Source organism: Danio aesculapii, unplaced genomic scaffold (genome assembly GCF_903798145.1).
Source record: "Danio aesculapii unplaced genomic scaffold, fDanAes4.1, whole genome shotgun sequence".
NCBI lineage: Eukaryota > Metazoa > Chordata > Actinopteri > Cypriniformes > Danionidae > Danio > Danio aesculapii.
The window spans coordinates 66,864-88,383 of NW_026613647.1; the positions used below are offsets into that span (position 1 = coordinate 66,864).

The 21,520-nt window shown below is 38.2% G+C and overlaps 2 pseudogenes; both read right to left on the reverse strand.

The window, feature by feature from the left end:
• Positions 1-820: 820 nt before the first annotated feature.
• LOC130220092 (caspase-8-like) lies at positions 821-6,702 on the reverse strand (annotated as a pseudogene).
• Positions 6,703-15,586: 8,884 nt separating this feature from the next.
• Positions 15,587-20,011, reverse strand: LOC130220090 (trans-3-hydroxy-L-proline dehydratase-like; annotated as a pseudogene).
• Positions 20,012-21,520: the final 1,509 nt, after the last annotated feature.

Sequence of the window (21,520 nt, forward strand, 5' to 3'; positions counted from 1 at the left end):
TGAGTAGCAGTTATTGTTGCATTCTTAACTTTAAATGTCATGTCATCAGTGCAATAAGACTCATGTTCTGATATCATATTAGCTAATGTCTGTTCTCTTTGAAACACACAATACATAAATACAACTTTAAATGCTGAAAAGCCAAGCAGTCTAACTGCACATTTATTCCTCAAGCCCAGAAAGAGTCATTTGGATCCTGAGTAATTGAAATTTTTCACTTTTTAATGGTAGAACTGTTTACAATACAGCATTTTGCAAATTCATAACATTTTGCATGTATAAATATATTTAAAAAGTTCTAATACAAAACCAGTTGCATTCTTTTATGTAAATAAAATGCACTTAATATATAAAATAATAAATTAAATGTTCATTGGTGTATATTGTTGATGCAGTGTGAAATAAAATCTTCACAAATCATTTTTTCACAAAAAAAGGCCAAAAGCTGGGAAGATACACAGTAATATCTACACAATTCAATTTGTGTCTAATGTATCTGTTCACAATATTCTTACAGACAACGATCACTGAGGATTAGTGATCAATTCTTAATGCTAGTTCAAAAATTAATTTACAAAATGCACTTACTCTTCGCCAATTAATCTTGCTAAATTATTTAAGCTGTTATCTAAGAACTGTCCTTTACCACTGGTGATTTATTAGTTAGTTATGGTCTCCTAAATGAGGTCAATCATTAACTTGTGGTTATAAACTGTTATAAAAAAAAAAAAAACAATCAATATGACCCGTCTTCTAGGGACACGCATAATAAGGAACTAGATCGTTTCTGTTTTAAACCAGCGAACAATCGGCACTATAAAATGTAGTTGATAAAAACAACTTTTAATAAAAAAAAACAAAACCACTTATTTAGATACAATTATTACCCCATGCTACCATTCAGGAAATACACAACCAGTCAAAAGGTTGGAACAATTCAGTTTTTTCTCACCCGTGTCTCTTATGCTCACCAAAGTTTCACCTATTTGATAAAAATTATCCAGTAAAAATGTGAATATTTTAAAATATTACAAATGAATCTGCACTGCAGTATTCATTTCTTACTTAACCCATACCCAAAAATGTACATCCAAAAACCACCTTTTTTCAATACATAGACAGATTATTTAATGTAATCAGTGGCTGAATTCCCTGAGATTAAAACCTTTGGCCTTGGCTCCTAGCGCCATGCACTAATTTAAAAAAAGTTTAACATCTACATGCAGAGGTTTATTCACTCATTTTCTTCGACTTAGTCCTTTTATTTATCAGGGGTCACCACAGCAGAATGAACCGCTAACTTATCCAACATGTTTTACATAGCGGATGCCCTTTCAGCTGCAACCCAGTACTGGAAAACATCCATACACACTCATTCACTACGGCCAAGTTTTTTCAGTTCACCTATGGTGCATGTCTTTAGGCTGTGGGGAAAACCGGAGCACTAGGAGGAAACCGACACCAACACGGGGAGAACATGCAAACTCCACACAGAATTGCCAACTGGTCCAGCCGGGACTCGAACCAATGACCTTCTTGCTGTGAGGCGACAGTGCTAACCACTGAGCCACCGTGTCACCACATGCAGATGTAACAAAGAATTTATCAGGAGACTCCATTCATGGGCAGGACCAGTGCTTTGGTTAGAGTGTAGCGAACCTCAGGCATCTGCTTGAAACCCTGTAAAATTTGGGAGCCCACTAATCCATTTACCGCTGTCAAAATTGAGTGTATGTCCTTTTTCCTACAAAACAAGAAAAAAAAAGTTTTTAGTAGGTGAGTATATGGTTAGAGTTTGGGGTCTCACCACCCTCAATACCTTGACTGAGGTGACCCCCAACTGCTCCATGTGGGCACCACATCAAAACTGACTGCCCACTAGTTTTTATATAGTTAAAGTCACAATTATTTCCCCTCCTGTGATTTTTTTTTTTTTTTTAAATATTTCCCGAATGAAAGAATTTTGCACAGTATTTCCTATAATTTTTTTTCTTCTATAGAAAGTCTGATATTGTTATTTCAGCAAGAATAAAGGCCGTTTTTAATTTTTTAAAAAACATTTAAGGTAAATATTACTAGCCCTCTAAAGCAATATTTTTTGATTGTCTATTAGGGCTGCTCGATTATGGGAAAAAATCATTATCACGATTATTTTGGTCATAATTGTAATCACGATTATTCAAAACGATTATCAGTTGAAGTCAAAACTATTCACCCTCCTGTGTATTTTTTATATAAATATTTCCCAAATTATGTTTAACAGAGCAATTTTTCACAGTATCTCCTATAATATTTTTCTTCTGGAGAAAGGCTATTTGTTTTATTTCGGCTAGAATAAAAGCAGGTTTAAATATTTTGAAACCTATTTTAATAGCTCTATATTATTAGCCCCCTTAAGCAATATATAAATTTGATTGTCTACAGAGGAGACTACTGTTATACAATGACTTGCCTAATTACCCTAGTTAAGCCTTTGAATCGCACTTTAAGCTGAATACTAGTGTCTTGAAAAATATCCAGTAAAATATAATGAAATCAGTTATTAGAAATGTGTTATGTTTAAAAATGGGTTAAAAATAACCATTAAACAGAAATTGTGGGGGGGGGGGGGGGGGGCTGATTGCTAATAATTCAGGAGAGCATAAGTCTGACTTCAACTTTTTTCCCTCCCTGTAAATAAGGGAAATAAATACAATAAATAAAAAATCTAAAACAAACTGTGCTTTAAGCATATTCACTGTAAGAAAAAAACTTTAATTATAGCTACAAAAGTCCTTCAGTCAAGAGCCATAAGGGGCTTTGCCCTTTTGTTGTTTGATGATTAATAAAAAAAGTCGGCAGCAGGAATATTGCACGCTGTGACTTTAAGAGCAGTGCGGTTCAGATATGTATGGTTTCTCTTTCACATGACTTTTGATTTTCAACTTGATTGTTTATTACACAAATGAGGGTTAATATGAATAATCACAAAACACCGCGCTCTGACACAAATGTGCATGTATTTGACCATTGAAGCGCTCGCATTAAGATGGCGTTAGAGGCTCTGCTCATCTCCGAGACTAAGCGCGCACACACACATGAATGATTCGAATGTACATCAGTGAATGATGCGCATCCCGTGCTGCAAAAGTTACATTACAGTTCATGCTTTTAGTAATGTTCACGTGAAACTGAGCTTTGCAGAACAACAAATGTGTACAACTAGAAAGGGGGCGGTATATGATGCAATAATCGTTTATCTGGATTAATGTATTTTCATAATCGTTAGAAGCCAAAATAGAAATTAAAACCGAATTTTAGATTAATTGCACAGCCGTATTGTCTATAGAACAAACCATTGTTGTACATTTACTTGCCTAGTTATCTTAACTTGCCTCATTAACCTAATTAAGCCTTTAAATTACACTTTAAACTGAATACTAGTGTCTTGAAAAAATATCTAGTAAAATATTTACTGTCATCATGGTGGAGATAAAACAAATCAGTTATTAGAAATTAGTAATTAAAACTATAAGTATTATTAAAACTGTTAATCAGAAATTGGGAAAAATACAGTGGGGCTAATTCAGGATGGCTAATATCTTGACTTACTTAACTGTATATTATATAATATATTTTTACAAATGTAAAACATATTATGGTGTTTTGAGTGAACAAACCACATTTGTTGCCATGATGCTTTGCACTTTTGATCAACACTGAAAACTGATGCTAAAGTGCTGCTATTTAAAGTGCATACTTTTGGTTTTTTGTTTTCTGCAATTGGAATAAATGAATCAATCCTTCACCTTTCTGAGAGTCTACTCTACTTTGTTTGGCCAGATGACCCAATCTCTTGTGACTGGTCTAGCATTTATGACCATGTTGGAAACCAGAGCCCCATTGTGATAACTCATTGGCAGCTACACTACTTGCAAACATTAAAATGAACAGTAAGGATGGTGTCAGTTTTACCATATCAATATAAATCAGAGACCTTATTTGATGGAAATGCATGTAAAGCTGATTTTACTTCTCACTGTGCAGAAAACCATATATCTGAAAACCATAACATTAGGTTATTTCCGGTTAAAATAATAATAAGTTCTAAATTATCACTAACATGCTCAAATAATAAAGAAATAAATTATTACCACAACTCACAGTGGACAGCCACTTTCCAGCTGCTTGCAGAGCTCCTGAATAAAGATGGACCCATTTCTAATGTGGCGGTAGGATCTAAAATGCTCCACCGTTGCAATAGCAAAGAGGAAATCTGCATCCATAGGATACTGTAATTTCCTGCAGCATGAGCATCCTCCTCATATGTTTCTTCTTCTGTGGCGTTCTCCCGTTTATGTGCCATCCACAAACCTTGCTGTCTCATATTGCCCTGACAGGCCTGAATGAAGAAAAGTTTGGGTTTATTGGCTAGAGAACGGCATTCAGCAAACGGCTGTGTGAGTTCACGAATCGGAATTGGTTTTCCGTCTGTTCCCAGAACAGTGCCTTTCTCTCCATGGGTGAGGATGCAGCAAACAAAGCATCCATCTGAGAATGATCCTTCTCTGCAAATTCTTTAATCACATTTCGCATGTCTGAGGCTTGCAAATCGTCCCGCACTTCAACTTTGAAATACATTTTCTCAAAGACTTTGGTGAGATCATCTAAGAGACAGAGTAAAATAGAGTTACGTATTTACCAAAAAGCCATTAGCAGCTATGGTTTTGCAGCTCAATTGATTAACTATTAATAAGATTTCTTCAATTTCTAAATATATTGCTACTTGAAATTATGAAGACACCTTATTAGTACAAAATAAAATAATACAAAATCAACAAATAAACATTTCATTCAAGCACATACCAATTGGTAGCAAATTCAATAATTTAAAGGGGTTATACTTTATTAGGTACACCTGTCCAACTGCTCATTAAAGCGAATTTCCAATCAGCCAATCACATGGCAGCAACTGCATTTAGGCATGTAGACATGGTCAAGACGATCTGCTGCAGTTCAAACTGAGCATCAGAATGGGGAAAAAAGTTGATATTAAGTGACTTTGAACATGGCATGGTTGTTGTGCCAGACAAGCTGCGTCTGAGTATTTCAGAAACTGCTGATCTACTGGAATTTCCACGCACAACCCTCTCTAGGGTTTACAGTTAATGGTCCGTAAAAGAGAAAATATCCAGTGAGAGGCTGTTCTGTTGGCACAAATGCCTTGTTGATGCCAGAGGTCATAGGAGAATGGCCAGACTGGTTCGAACTGATAGAAAGGCAACAGTAACTTAAATAATCACTCGTTACAACCAAGTTATGCAGACAAGTAACTCTGAACGCACAACATGTCCAACTTTGAGGCAGATGGGCTACAGCAGCAAAAGACCACACTGGGTGCCACTCCTGTCAGCTAAGAACAGGAAACTGAGGCTACAATTCACACAGGCTCACCAAATTGGACAATAGAAGATTGGAAAAACGTTTCCTGGTCTGATGAGTCTCCATTTTTTGCTGCTTGGATGGTAGGGTCAGGATTTGGCATCAACAACATGAAAGCATTAATCCATCCTGCCTTGTATTAACGGTTTTAGGCTGCTGGTGGTGGTGTAATGGTGTGGGGGATGTTTTCTTGGCACACTTCGAGCTCGTTGTTACCAATTGAGCATCGTGTCATCGCCACAGCTTACCTGAGTATTGTTGCTGACCATTTCCATTACCTTATGACCAATGTGTACCTATCTTCTGATGGCTACTTCCAGCAGGATAACGTGCCATGTCATAAGCCAAATGATCTCAGACTGGTTTCTTGAACATGACAATAAGTTCACTGTACTCAAATGGCCTCCACAGTCACCAGATTTCAATCCAAAAGAGCACCTTTGGGATGGGGTGGAACATGAGATTCGCATCATGGATGTGCAGCTGACAAATCTGCAGCAACTGCGTGATGCTATCATGTCAATATGGACCAAAAACTCTAAGGCAGTTCTGCAGGCAAAAGTGGTCTAACCCAGTACTAGTAAGGTGTACCTAATAACTGGCCGGGAGTGTGTGTGTGTATATATGTGTGTGTGTGTGTGTGTATATTATATATATATATATATATAATATCTATATATATAGTATATATATATATATATATATAATACACACATTTTTTTCCCCTCAAAAATGCACTAAATACCTTTATCTCTGTGAGGTCCCTCTCCGGTTTGCAAGTGAGCACTTTCACAAGTTAATTGTTGATGATCAAACAATATCCAAGAGGTCGATTTGACATGGAATAACACTCTTTCTGCTCTGTCACTGTGGAAATAAGCAAAGTTTAGGAGAAGGTCCAGGCCCTAGCTAGTAGTAACAGATTATTTAAAACACTTACCTGCACGCTTCCTTTTAGGATAATGGTCAGAAATATTGCATGTGGACTGAAGAGGCTCACGCTGTCTTTTAGGTGAATTATTCTTTTGGACACCTTTGTGTTGGTTTTCTTTATCTTCCTTCATGACATAAAATTAAATACATACTATAAAAATCAAAATATTATGGCCTAGAAATATAATTATATTAAACAGCATGTACCGCAAATAACTTCCACCGAATGGAAAACTTACCTGTGACGTATTTTTCCTCTTTGGTTCATCTGTTTTGATTTTCTCTTGCTCATTTGTGGAAGCCCCGATTTATTTGATTATTGTTGTTAGAATTACCAGTTTTATCCATCTGACAGTAATAAAATCATAAATTGTAAGCACACATTAAAGAGAAAAGATATGCTGTGTTTTTATACACTTTAAATACCAGTGTTGATGCACTCTTAAGCACAATTGCGTGGAGAAGGCTTTTTACATAAAAATAAAACATGAACACGTAAAAACCAGACACTCACCTCGGTCAGTCGAAAGAAAAGCTTAACTAGCTCAATGCAGAAGACTCTGGAATAAAATATGTCGATATAAGTGATTGCAGATTTGACGGAGTGGAAGTGGACTGAGACACGAAGCGAGGAGAGAGAGAGAGAGGAAGAAAAAAAACTAACAAAAGCCCGCGAATCTTGGACTCCGCCCCTAGGAAGAAAAATTAAATAGCTGCAGGTCTACTGGAGAATGTCAAGTGAAACAAAACCTTTAAAATACTTTCATTCAACACATTAAGCATGGGCATCATCTCATTTCTGTCAACCATTATGTGCAATATTTATCAATATTATTATTCATGTATACAACCTGCAACAATAACCAGCTTATTCATTTTTACTACTTTCTCACTTTTTCTATTTTTGTAGGAAAAAAGAGGATTCACCTAGATTGACATTAAAATTTACTAATGGATATAGTTTTATAGACTACAAGTCTTAATATGCATATGAGGAAAATCTTAAATGACATGACACAATTTGAATTGAATATTAGACCACCAGCAAAATGTGTAAGCCACGAAGAAGTGTTTGTACAGACAAAATACAGGTGGTATAAAACTAATAGTGATCAAATTACCCATGAATATTTTTCAAAAATAGAGCTTTAGTAAAAATGGAGCACTTCAACCCTCGACTATGCACACTGAGAGAAACGAAAAGTAAAACTAAACTGAAAATATATAGTGCAGTATCTTAAATGTCAGTAGGTGGCGAGTCAAAACCCAAGTCGTCACCTTGGAATTATAAGTTCTATCTGAAAAATCTGAATGATGTAGAGATATTGAGCTTCAAGCTTTTGCATTCCATACAGCAAACAGTATGTGTAACATTTGTTTTGTTTTTTAAATAGAAGTCTCGAAATGTAAAAAAAACTTATAAAAACATCCCATAATTTAAATGTGTCATTTAATAAGAATGTCAATAACTCAATTTTGACAAAAATGTCAGATGGAACATTGTAATTCTAAGGTGACAAAGTAGCTACAGTATATGTGCCTGCACAACAGTGATATAAAATAATCAAAAATTTATCAAATCTAAATATAAAATCAAAAATGTATATTTGGTGGGCTGAATCTCAGTTGTGGGCCAAAGGGAGAGGAGGGGGTTTTAAATGGCAGATTGAGACCCTGACCTATGCAAATGGCAATAAACAAAAAATTCTATTCCCTTATTTTAATTAGCATGTTGAACCTTCCGTGATCCTTCATAACATTTGAGGCATTTATAGTTATACATTAAAATATTTATTTAAAGGGCACCTATGGTAAAAAAAATCTACTTTTCAAGCTGTTTGGACACAAATGTGTGTAAGTATAGTTCAAATTTAACAACATAAAAACGGTGGACCACTTGGAGCGGTTTCAGATCGACCGCAACTTTACTTAGGAGTGCGGTCCCCCCGCCCACCATATTGATTGACAGCTGCAGGTATTAACATGTCCGGTAGTCATGTGTATATTTATATCATCAAGACAGGACGAGCGCAAAGCAGCCGGGAATAAAAGGTGTGTTCAGTCCGCTACGTTCATCAATCATCATCAAACGTGATCAGAGTAAGTTTCACAAGTTTAAAATGTTTTAAAAACAGAGCATGTGTGTAATGAACTACAGCGATTCACTTCAGATGCACTTAATCAGCACAGCCGCGTGTCAGAACAAGTATAGAAGGAAGACGCTTCAATCGCGCTTTGAGGACGATAAATCAGGTTTATTTTGAACATTAATATAAGAGATATCCATACAGCAGTGGATATTAACAGTATCATGTCACATATGCGTGCAAAACGAGTGCAAAGCTTAACGCGCTGTCTCTCTCTCTCTGTGTGTGTGTGTGTGTCTGCGTGTCTAAGCTATGTGTGTGCGTGTGTGTCTGCGCAACATTTGTGTGTGTGTGCGTGTGTGTGTGTGTGTGTGTCTGCGCTGTGTTTATGTCCTTGCTGTGTATGTGCGTGAACTTTGTAATGACATTGTGTGTGACTCGTTGCAAATCCACAAAAAATGCATCAAATGCTGATTGTTAAAGTTCTTACTGTAGTATTTCTCACACACGTTACGTGAGATCTGCTTCCTGAGGCAGCCGAGGGCAGCATTTGCTGACAGGCACTTGGGAACGGTGGGCGGGGAGGACTAGCCTTAAAGGGCCAGTACATAAAGACAGCAAAACCTTTTTTCCAGCTATAATATAGACACTTCAAACAGCTATAATAACTAATCTGAGGGGTGTTTTGAGCTGAAACTTTACAGACACATTCTGGGGACACAAAAGACTTATATTAAATATGAAAAAGGGGGTAACCTATGTGCCCTTTAAATTAAAATTAGAAAGCTTTCAGAGTGTAACCACATTCATGATTTTGAAGGTTGTGAATCAAATAGTGAGTTAGACTGTTAACCCAAAGGTTGCTGCTTTAATTCCTGGTCTTGGCAGGAATTGAAGATGGAGGGGAATGAATGAGCTGCACTCTCTCCATCTTCAATACCCAGCTCAGGTGCCCTTGAGCAAGGCATCTAGATTAGATTAGATTAGATTCAACTTTATTGTCATTACACATGTACAAGTACAAGGCAACGAAATGCAGTTTCGGTCTAACCAGCAGTGCAATAGCAGCAAGTGCAGGATACAGGTATAAGTTATAAAGTGCAGTTATAGAAAACTATGGTGATATTTACAGATGGATGTACTATCAACATTATATACAGGTTGTATTAGCTATGAACAGATTTACAATAAATGAATATATGTACAGGATGCTATTAATAGCAGAAATGTGCAGATAGATAAACATAATTACAATGTCCATGTGCAGTGGGTATGTACAGTTCAGATAAATCAATCAGAGCAATGAGTATGTTCAAACTTAAAATGTGCAAATGTTAAATAGTGCAGTGATTGTGAGGAGTATAAGTTAGAGGAGTGTGGGGGGTGTATTGGGGGGGGGGGCGCAAACGAGTTAGTGAGGGGCAGAGTTTAAAAAGGCAGACAGCTCTGGGGAAAAAGCTGTTCCTCAGTCTGCTGGTTTTTGTCCGGGGGAGCCTGAGCGCCTGCCGGAAGGCAGGAGAGAAAACAGTCTGTGAGCAGGGTGAGAGGTGTCCTTAAGAATACTGCGTGCTCGGCGCAGACAGTGTTTCTTCTGGATGTCCTCAATGGCTGGCAGTGTAGTCCCTGTGATGCGTTGGGCAGTTTTCACCACCCGCTGCAGTGCCTTACGCTCAGCAACAGAGCAGCTTCCATACCAGACTGTGACGCAGTTGGTCAGGATGCTTTCTATTGTGCAGCGGTAGAAGTTCACCAGGACGGCTGATGAAAGCTGGTTTTTCTTTAGTTTGCCTCAAGAAGAATAGGCGCTGATGAGCCTTCTTGACCAGGCTGGAGGTGTTGGTGGTCCAGGAAAGGTCCTTTGAGATGTGGGTCCCCAGGAACTTAAAGGATGAGACAGGCTCAACGGCCATCCATTAATGTGGATGGGATCATGTGAGCCTGTTTCGTCCCTTCCTAAAGGTCCACAATGAGCTCCTTGGTCTTGCTGGTGTTAAGGAGCAGATTATTGTCGGTGCACCAAGTGGCCAGATGCTGTATCTCCTCCCTGTAGGCAGTCTCATCATTATTGCTGATTAGACCAATCACTGTGGTGTCATCTGCAAATTTGATGGTGTTGGATCTGTTCACAGGCCTACAGTCGATGGTAAAAAGGGAGTAGAGTAAGGGGCTCAGCACGCAGCCCTGTGGTACACCAGTGTTGAGTGTGACGGTGGTTGAGCAGATGTGGCCTGATCTAACATTCTGAGGTCTGTTAGTCAGTGGGTCCATAACCCAGTTGCAGAGAGACGCGTTGATATCCAGGTCTCTGAGTTTGATCAGTAACTTAGAGGGTATGACAGTGTTGAATGCTGAGCTGAAGTCAACAAACAGCATTCGTGCATAGTGTTTTTATTGTCCAGGTGTGTGAGGACAGAGTGCAGTGCTATGGAGACGGCATCATCTGTGCTCCTGTTGCCACGGTAGGCAAACTGATGTGGGTCCAGTGTGGATGGCAGACAGTCTTTTAGATGTGCCAGGACCAAACCGCTCGAAGCACTTCATGATGATGGGTGTGAGTGCTACAGGGTGGTAGTCATTCAGGCATGTTGGGCTGGAGTGTTTGGGCACTGGCACAATAGAGGTGGTTTTAAAGCATGTTGGCACAGTTGCTAGGTTAAGCGACAGGTTGAAAATGTCTGTGAATACCCCAGTGAGCTGTTCTCCACATGCTTTGAGGACGCGCCCAGGGATACCCTCTGGTCCTGCAGCCTTACACACATTGATCCGACTCAGTGCGGTGTAGACTTCTGAGGAGGTGAGTGTGATAGTTGAGTGGTCGGTTGAGGTAGTGTTCCTGGTGTAGGGTTCTGTATTGTCTCTTTCAAAGCGGGCATAAAAGTCATTAGCTCGTTCAGGAAGGAGACATTTGTGGCTGTGGGGGTGGACTGGCTGGGTTTGTAGTTGCTGATGGCCTGGACGCCCTGCCACATGCGCCGAGGATCAGAGTTGGAAAAGTGCTCCTCTAGCTTTAGCTTGTAGCAGTGCTTGGCCTTTTTGATGCCCCTCTTCAGATTAGCCCTGGAAGTGCTGTAGGCCTGTGCATCCCCTGATCTGAAGGCAGTGTTGCGTGCCTTCAGCAGGAGGCGCACCTCCTTGTTCATCCATGGCTTTGATTTGGGTATGTGGTGATCTGTTTCTGGGTTGTAACACTGTCTATGGTGGTGTTGATATATTCCAGAACAGAGGAAGTGGTAACTGTCAATGTCTGTGTGAGAGCCACATGTGGCCTGGGAAGCAAACATACTCCAGTCTGTGTGTTCAAACCTGTCCTGGAGTGTGGAGTCCACCCCCCCGCTGGCCACACTTTGATGGTCCTTACTAATGGCTTCACACGGTTGGCGAGGGGTGAGTACTTGGGGGTGAGAAACAAACAAAGGTGATCTGATTGACCCAAGTGGGGGAGGGGGGGTCACAGCATATGCTTCAGGGCATGTTTTTGTAAACTTGGTCTAAAGTTTTGTTTCCCCTTGTGTGGCAGAAAATGTTTGATGGAATTTTGGGGAGCACTGTCTTTAAGTTTGAGTGATTAAAATCCCCTGCAACAAAAAGCAGCCTCCGGGTGAGCAGTCTGTTGTTTGCTGATGGCTGCATGAAGTTCATTCATAGCGAGCTTGGCATCAGCGTCGAGAGGGATATAAGCGGCAGTTATTAGTGGAGGTGAACTCCCGTGGCAGATAAAACGGTCTACATTTAACCATTAGAAATTCCAGGTTAACAGAGCAATGTCTCCCAACGACGACAGAGTTTGTGCACTAAGCTTTGTTAATATAAATGCATAATTCTCCGCCTCTGGTCTTACTGGAGTCATCCGCCGTTCTGTCTACTTGGAATGTTTGATGCTCCGTTAGCGATATAGCGTTGTCTGGTATCCCGCTGTTTAGCCATGTTTCTGTGAAAATCATGACATTACAGTTCCATAATCTTTTGCTGTGGTTGATGCGCAGTCGAATCTCATACATTTTGTTCACCAGTGACCGTACATTGGCGAGAAAGATGCTGGGTAAAGAGAGCCGGTGTGGTGTTAGCTTTAGCTTGGCTCTTAGCCCGCCACGCTTCCCCCGTCTTGTTTACGTTCTCTGCGCCGCCTTCGAGCACTTCCGCCCGGCTGGGTAGGTCTCTCAGGCCCGGGTGTTCTGGCGATCTCAGGGATGATTCGAAGATTGTTAATAAAACTGTCCGGAATGCACAAACCAATATCCAAGATGTCCTGTCGGGTGTACGATGTAAAGGCACTGCTGTTCTGCACTAACAGACCCGAAATGAGCAGGAATAATACTGCAAAATTGCAGAAACTGGAGAGACGCTGAGCTTCGCGAACTGAACGCGCCGCCATCTTGCCGTCATATCTAACCCCTAATTGCACCCCGGGTTCTGGAAGCAATGCACTGCCCACTGCTCCGGGTCTATGTTCCCAGTGTCTGTTTGCTCTAACGTCTCACTAATATCTGGGTGTGCTTTTGCATATGTTAAAAGCAGAGGACCAATTTCGAGTGTGGGCTGTGTTGAGGCCCACTCTTTAACTGTCACAGAGAGGAGGCCCACTGTCTAAATTTCTTACATAAGGCCTAGGATTGCTGGCTACACCACTGGGTAAAATCATACTTGACTAGGCTCACTCCACTTCACTCCTTACACAGTTGAAGTCACAATTATTCGCCCTCCTTTTTTTTCAAATATTTCTTAAATGAGCATTTTCACAGTATTTCTTATGTTTTTTCTTATTTGTTTTAATTGGCTAGAATAAAAATAGCTTTTTTCATTTTTAAAACACATTTTTAGGTCAATATTATAAGCCCCTTGAAGCAAATTTTTTAATTTATTTGTATTCAATTTGTTAGTTCTCAACTTTATTACGTCACTCGACATGCCTATATCCACTATGAAATCCATTTATTTTCAAGAGTTCACACTTAGCTGATGATTGATTATAAGCAAGTTTGGACGTTTGATCCCAGGAGAGAGTGCTGAGCCCAAAATGTCCTTGAGCCCTGGGCTCCCTCCTGTTTGCAGGGCGAGAGGGGAGCTTCGAGCTCAGGTAGATCTTGACAACTCCCCCTTGATAAGAGCTGATGACTAAAATTTATTGCACAGAAACGACAGCCATCCTGGACTAGAACTGGTGACTTCCCACTGCGATGCAACGGTGCCAGCCACTGGGCCGCCGTGCCACCCTATGAAGGGAAAGGTGGAAAAGTAGGGGTGGAAGAGGGGATTCTTCAAATCGAAGATGACTGTAGTGAGAAACTTTAGCTCTTTTATAGTGGGTTAGGAATCGTCTTATTGGTGGATCATACGTAGCTAATGCAAGACCAGCCGTGTTCAATCATAAACGTGATCCTCTCGAAATTAGTTTATAAATAAACTTCACTTAGTGTTACCTCCACAATGTTAATTATCAATGGCAAGAAAACTTATTTTGTTAATGATTGTTGCTGTTAGTGATTTTTTTGTGTTATGTTTTTTTTTTTAAATCAAAAGGTAATGGATTGAACACTACAACATATGAAATATTGTTTTATTGACATGGAGGAAACAGAATAACTGGCACAGTCCCAATTCTTCATTCAAGATGCAACATCCAGTAAAATGACAAGAAAAGTACATTTATAATTATTATACAGATTTAATTGCAAAATGTGTCATTCTGTCACAAAACATAGCTTACTAAACTGTGAAATGAGAAAAAAGCCAGTCCGATGGTGTATTGATGACATGCTAGGAAATATGTCAGATATCAGTAAAATAGAGAAGAAAGCACAAAAAGGGAAAGGAAAGACCTATTTAGCCAATCAAAAATTACTTACGCACAACTAGTGTAGTCAGTTGGCGTTTCTGTGTGGAGTTGCATGTTCTCCCCATGTTCACGTTGGTTTCCTCCGGGTGCTCGCGGTTTCCCCCACAAGTCCAAAAACATGTGGTATAGGTGAATTGAATAAGCTAATTGTCTGTAGTGCATGTGTGTGAATGAGTGGTGTATTGGATTTCCCAGTGATGGGTTGCAGCTGAATGGCATCCGCTGCATAAAACATATGTTGGATAAGTTGGCGGTTCATTCCGCTGTGGCCACCCTGGATTAATAAAAGGACTAAGCAGAAAAAGAAAATGAATGAAGTAATTGAATGAATGAACAACTGGTGTAAATGGTTGAATTTTTTTTTAAATATCCAAAAAAAATTACTGCAAAAAAAGAGCAATCAACAAAACAGTATCACAACAACCCAAATTAATATCATCAATTCATCTAATTTGCCAACTTTGTTGGCCATGTTGCCTTAGCCAACCGTGTCAAAGCCAGTTCCTGGAGGGCCTCAGCCCTGCATAGTTTAGTTCCAATCCCAATTAAACACACCTGTTCAAACTAATTGAGTGCTTTAGGCTTGTTTGAAACCTACAGATAGGTGTGTTGAAGCAGGGCTGGAACTAAACTCTGCAGGGCTCCGGCCCTTCAGGAACTGACTTTGACACTCCTGCCTTAGCCTTGTTTATACGTGCTGTTCAGTTCTCTAAACTGGTTAATATGTATTGTAAGAACCAAAACAAGCTTTACTTTTGACATTAATGAAATGTCTAAAACACAAATTAATAAAACTGCATATTATCAATTATAACTTAATTAAACAATAGATTAGACTATAAAATTTAATTAAATGCTATTCTCTAATTGGTTCTAAAGTCCCTGTGAAATCAAAAATGTACGTTTTTGGGGGTTTATTTTGAAAATGTTTGGTTAGTAGGTTGTAAAGTTGTAAAATGTTACAAATTGATGACAACAAATGGCTTTATAGCCATGGATTTTGACTTAGACTTGTATGTGTTTATTTTGATTAAAAAATGGTAGTTAGCTAAATCGTGCATGACTTGAGGTTAAGTAAATAAGCAGGAAATGTCTCGGTGAACCATCCATTTAAATAATGTAGCATGTTTCAAGTCACTTCAGTGGGACCTTAAATTTATTCCTCTTTATTTGAGCAGAATAATTAATGAAATGTTTCAGACATTTAAAAAGTGATCCGTACATCAAATTAGAGTATCAATTATTACTAGTCTTGTAAACAGGTAACAGTCACAGCACACTATTTACCTAATATCTGAAAGTGTTTTCTACATTAGGAGGTTCATTATTCAGTCAGAAATGCATGTTGTAAACTGAAAATCCACTGATTCAGCGCAAAAGGAATCCTCCACTCAGAGGGTCGTCACTCTCCTGGGTAAAGGTGGCCACACCGCTGTAGTGTGCATGACCTTTAACCTCCACTACCACAGCTTGAAATCTCCACACGTGGTCTCCTTCACAACAGATGATTCAGTATAAGTATCAAGCTTATAACTACTATATCCAGGACTACACTCTTAATGACTGAGAAATACACATAAATAACTTATTTACAGCAATTAAAAAGGGAATCTGAGTTTCTATGCTACAGGTACCTCTGTTGCTTGTCCTGTAAACACTGATCCTGTAGCTTCCGCTCTGGAAGCTTCTGGTCTGGTTCAGTCCGATCAGGCCTTTATGTACTGAAGAGCTACTCGAGCAGTGACGCCTGAACCTGTAGGGCTTCTGTCCACCTGACCAGACATTCAACAAACCTCTGTCACACAGACTGAAGAGCAAAAGACCAGTCCTGATCAATCTACTGATATTAAACATCTAACGTCATGTGCCTGCATTCAAATAAATGTCAGCGAGACACAAATAATTTTACCTGCGCATCAGCAAACACACACACATGGCTGTGGGCTCTTCAGAAAAGCATCTTTGCCGTCTGTAAGGATTGTGCCATAGAGGAAGGCCAGATTCTTCACTGACTGGATGATACAGCTTCACCTAATATCATTACAATAATTAGCTCAGTAAATTGTGCTAATTGTTTATGTAAATTACAGGCAAATAAAACCCAGCATGGTATGTTTTATCTATTATCTACTATAATATTGTATTTTTTTTAACTATGTGCAAGATGACAAAAACATTGAGAGTCTAAAAGCATTTACTGCTTGATGAAGCCTTATTAGAATGCAGCTGTAATGACCCAATAATTCAGTACTGAAAGAATCTTTTATATATTTTCATTAATTCATTTTCTTTTCGGCTTAGTCCCTTTATAAATCAGGGGTCGCCACAGCGGAATGAATCACCAACTTATCCAGCATATGTTTTAAGCAGTGAATGCTCTTCCAGCTACAACCCATCACTGGGAAACAACCATACACTCTCATTCACAAACATGCACTACGGCCAATTTAGTTATTCACCTATAGCGCATGTCTTTGGACTGTGGGTGAAAACGGAGCAAACCGGAGTAAACCCACACGAACATGAGGAGAACATGCAAACTCCACACAGACATGCGAACTGACCCAGCCGAGGCTCGAACCAGCAACTTTCTTGCTGTGAGACGGCATCGCTACCCACTGTGCCACCTCTTTATTCATAAGATGAAAAAAGAAATTCTGTTTTTAATGAACCACTGATGTCACTTTGGTTTTGTTTTGACAATGTCTTTGGTTCCTTTTCTGTATTTTAATGTCTTAGAACTGTTGCCGTCTATGGAGGATGAGAGAGCTCTCTGGTTTCATCTAAAATATCTTCATTTTATTCCAAAGATGAATAAAGGCCTCGGGGACTGGAAAAACATGAGGGCAAGTAATTAAAAAAGAAGTTTCAATTTTGGGTAAACTAACCCTTTAACCCATGAACTGTCGTCCCCATTTTTTTAAGAAAGACATGAATATGATTGCAATCTTTAACATTTTCGTGCATGATTTTAAGCCTGGTATTAAATTAAGACAGATATTAAATTGTGGCTGATGTTAAAAAAGTTAAATAAAACAAAAGTTATGTTTGTGCAAATAATAAAACAATAAATGTATATTTTAATTAATTATATACAAAAACATTTATTTACAAAAACAGGTTTTAGTCTAAAATTGGCATAAAATTTGAAAAATTACATTCCAAATTGAAGTTAAAAGAAGTCAAAAAGGTTACAGTAAGATTTTGTTATGGCGCAATACCAAGCATGACCACCAAATGACATTCAGTGACAGTAAATGTGTTTTAATCTATTACTCTTCCTACAACAACTGTGGTGAAATATGTATTCAGATGTCTTAGAACCGTTCCAACGATATATAATTTGTCATGATTAGATTAGGATTTAATTGCAAAAAAGATCTTAAAAAAAAAAATCTAAACTTAAGTGTCCCGGTCCGCGAGACGGTGTCAGCTAAAGGCTGGTTTATATTTCTGCATCGATTGATCGGCATGACCCATGGCGCATGCCTTGCGCGTTGCCATGCATTTATACTTCTGCATGCTGTTTGTGTTGCTCTGGCAATATTATTTCCAAAACGCTAGCTGGCAGTAAGTTATGTTCCTCTGTGTTGAGTTTCTTTGCTGGTGTTTTGTTTTTTTCTGAATGCTACTTTAATGTACAATTAACTAATACTCGCTCATTTAGAGGCGGGAACTAGTGACATGCAACAATTTTAATAATAAAGTAAACCCAAAACAAAAGTTTCCATATGGGGCTCCTTCACAAGACTCGACAGTTGTTAAACTGCTCTCCGTGCCAACCATCCTTGTCAACACGACTAAGCCGACCAATCACAGAGCTTGTAGTGCAGTTACATTTTTTAAAAGGTGTGCGTCAGCGTCATCCATGGCGAGAGGTATGCCACCGCCGGACCATACACCTTGACGCAGAAGTATAAATCAGCCTTAAGAGTTATCAAAGCAGCAAGAGTGCTGTTTTCACATAAATATTATTTACTTTTTAGTTTATTAGAATTTTAGAACTTCAATTTAAAATGTTCTTTTTGAGTGCAAAAGTAAAATAAAACTTTTTAACTTAATGTTTATACTTTATTTTAGCTTCATTTCAAGTAACAAAAATGTTTTAAAATATTCCTCTCCATAACAACACTGGGCCAGTTACCTGTGATTTGACAGCCTCGCTCACAGCAGTGGCTGCATCCACCAAATCTCTAGTTTTGGACTTGTTGACATCCATTCCAAACTTCTCAGCACTCACAAAAGCATAAAGAGCTCCACCATAACTGATGTCCACAGTGACGGTCCCGTATCCCTCTACAGCGACACTCACATCTACAAAAATAAAGGATGAATAATGACCAAACAGCTCCTTAAAACACTACTTAAATGTATTAAAATGTTCTATCATACTAAATTATATTACATACAGTTGAAGTCAGAATAATTAGCCCTCCTGAATTATTAGCCCCTCTGTATATTTTCCCCCCAATTTTGTTTAACGGAAAGAAGTGGAGTTATATGGAGTATAACAGCAAATTAAAGTGTGTGCATGTGTGTGTCTGTAGGTGTGTGAGAGTGACCTTTGCGCACTTACCTTAATGTATCTGAGAACTACATGGAGTAAATAAAAACAAAGACTCTATTTATGCACCGGCTGCCTTTTGATGTTGAGAAGTATGGACAGCCTCTGTGTGAAATGCTTGTGTTTTATTGATGCTAAGGCCAGTTTAAAAGCTTAAAATCTTTCAGTGATACACTTTTCCATTAAAACACAATGACATAATAATGTTATAATAATAACAACATAATAAAATATAAAATTATTCCTAAACATAATAGTTTTAATAAGTAATTTCTTATAACTGATTTATTTTATTTTTGCCATGATAATAATACATAATATTTTTCTAGATATTTTTCAAGATACTAGTATTCAGCTTAAAGTGACATTTAACTAGGCTTAACTGGGTAAATTAGGGTAGCTAGGTAAGTCCGGGTAATTAAGACTTTCTGTAGAAGAAAAAATATTATGAGAAATACTGTGAACATTTCTTTGGCTCATTAAATATCACTTGGGAAATGAGGGCTAATAATTATTGTGACTTTAACTGTACATTTACATTTCTTTTAAAATATGATATAAAAAAAAAGATTGCTATGAATGTAAATAATATAACATAATACATTCTTCTTAAGTGCCATCACAAAAACAACCAAATGTGGTGTTTATTTTTCTCTGATAACATTGTCATGATTAAACAACGCTGCTCACCTGTAGCGAAAGCGAATGCGGGCACACTGTAAAACCTGACAGCTCCAGTTTTCCCATCGGCATATTGCGTAAAGGCCTTGACCAAGCCACAGGGGCAGTGTATGTTAATCTGCGTCTCTGTGAAGTGGGCTCTTTAACCAGACCATAATCACAGCGAAGCGTCCGAGCGCAATGACAGCGTGGCCACACATGGTGCTGTAGCCTTCATTATGCAGAAACAGGACGCCCAGGTCAGCTTCTGCTAACTCACTTTTGACCAGGAGGGCTCCATACATATCATTATGTCCACGGGGCTCCAACATTAAGACCTTGCGAAGATGATCGAGATGCTCTCTCACGTAACGCCGTTTGGCAAGGATGGTGTCGCCTTGCACCTCTGGAAAGCCACTCAGGATGATGCGCAGCGGTTCTCCACCTGTGTGCATGTCCACTACTGACAGCACAGAGCCGCAGTGAGGGGGCAGCTTGGGGAACGCCATTCAGCACACTAGTGAGACAAAAAATAATAATAATCTGTAAGAGAATCCACGGTAAACTACTGTAAAAATGAGACAAAGTTGGGTACATTAAGTTTAGTGACCTCTCAATTTCAGAGTGTTACTGACAGATGTATTTTAGCATCACTAATTATTGTAGATTATTAACAGGGTAACGTTTGTGGACATTTTCTGTTTTTAGTTTTTTTTTATTACTTTTAGTTATCTGGGCTTTAAGATGGCAAGAATATGAAAAATAAAATCTATAATTTTTCCAAATAAATTGTACTTAGTAATTTTTTGTAATACCAGTAACTATAAGTATTTATCTATTATTTTAGGTTTTTTATATTAGATTATTTATATTATATAATAATTAAAATCTACATAATGGATTATATAAGTTAAATAAGTACATTATAAGGTAAAATTTATATACAAAATGAAAAATGTTTTGAATAAAAAAAAAAGTAAATTAAAGGAATATCTCACTCAAAATGTATAATTCTGTCATTATCAATTACTAATCATTGTCATTTTTGGATGAACTATGTTTTTAAACTCAATGGCAATGGTCTGCTTGACAATTAACTATAAGGACATTCAGTGACAGTAACTGAGTTTTAATCTATTACTCTTCCTATGTAACAAAAAGCTGTGGTAAATGTGTATTCAGATGTTTTAGACCTTTTCAACGATACAGTATATAGTTTGTCATGATTAGATTAGGACTTAAAAGTGCAGTATGTAAGTTTGACACCCAGTGGTTGATATAGGTATTGCACTCCTGATTCAAAACACATTTTCACTCCATCCCTCCTCTGACAACTCCACACAAACATAGGTTGCCAGATTGACGACACCAATAGGCCAACCAATGTGCCTGACTATCAAGCCTAAAGGCTGATTTAAACCGTTTTCTAACTAAATGCAACAGCACGTGACGTGATAGAAGAAATATTTTCCATACTAAAAGCAGTTTTTGTATTTATATTTATAAAAATAAAATTATAATTTTAGAAACAGCTTCTATTTCTTGCAGCTGAACAAAAGAAAACTGACAATGATCACCTCAGGTACACCTCATGTGCTTTATTCAGTTTTAATATGCTTAATAATGTGAGTTTGAATGCCATTTTATTAGACGTTATTGCCATACTACTGAAAGCATTAGCAGACAGTTCACCTCAGTTCTAGAAACTAAAATAAATCATTTGAAATTGAAACTTTAGAACTGTGACTCAGTGCAAGCCAACAAATATCAGATCAGCATGTATATATTAAGTAATAATACGTTTAAAGAGGTTTTATATGTATTAATTAGATTGTAAACCTTACCATTTAGCTAGAGCGCAGTGCAGTAATGTTATTGTATAACATAAATTTCTGCCATGTTGCATTTGGTGCAAACAGCCAAACTGCTTATCACTGCAAATCTCCTCACGTAGCTTGTTGTTAGGACATGGGGTTACAATGTAACCTGCTCACCTAATGTTTAAATTCATAATATTTATAT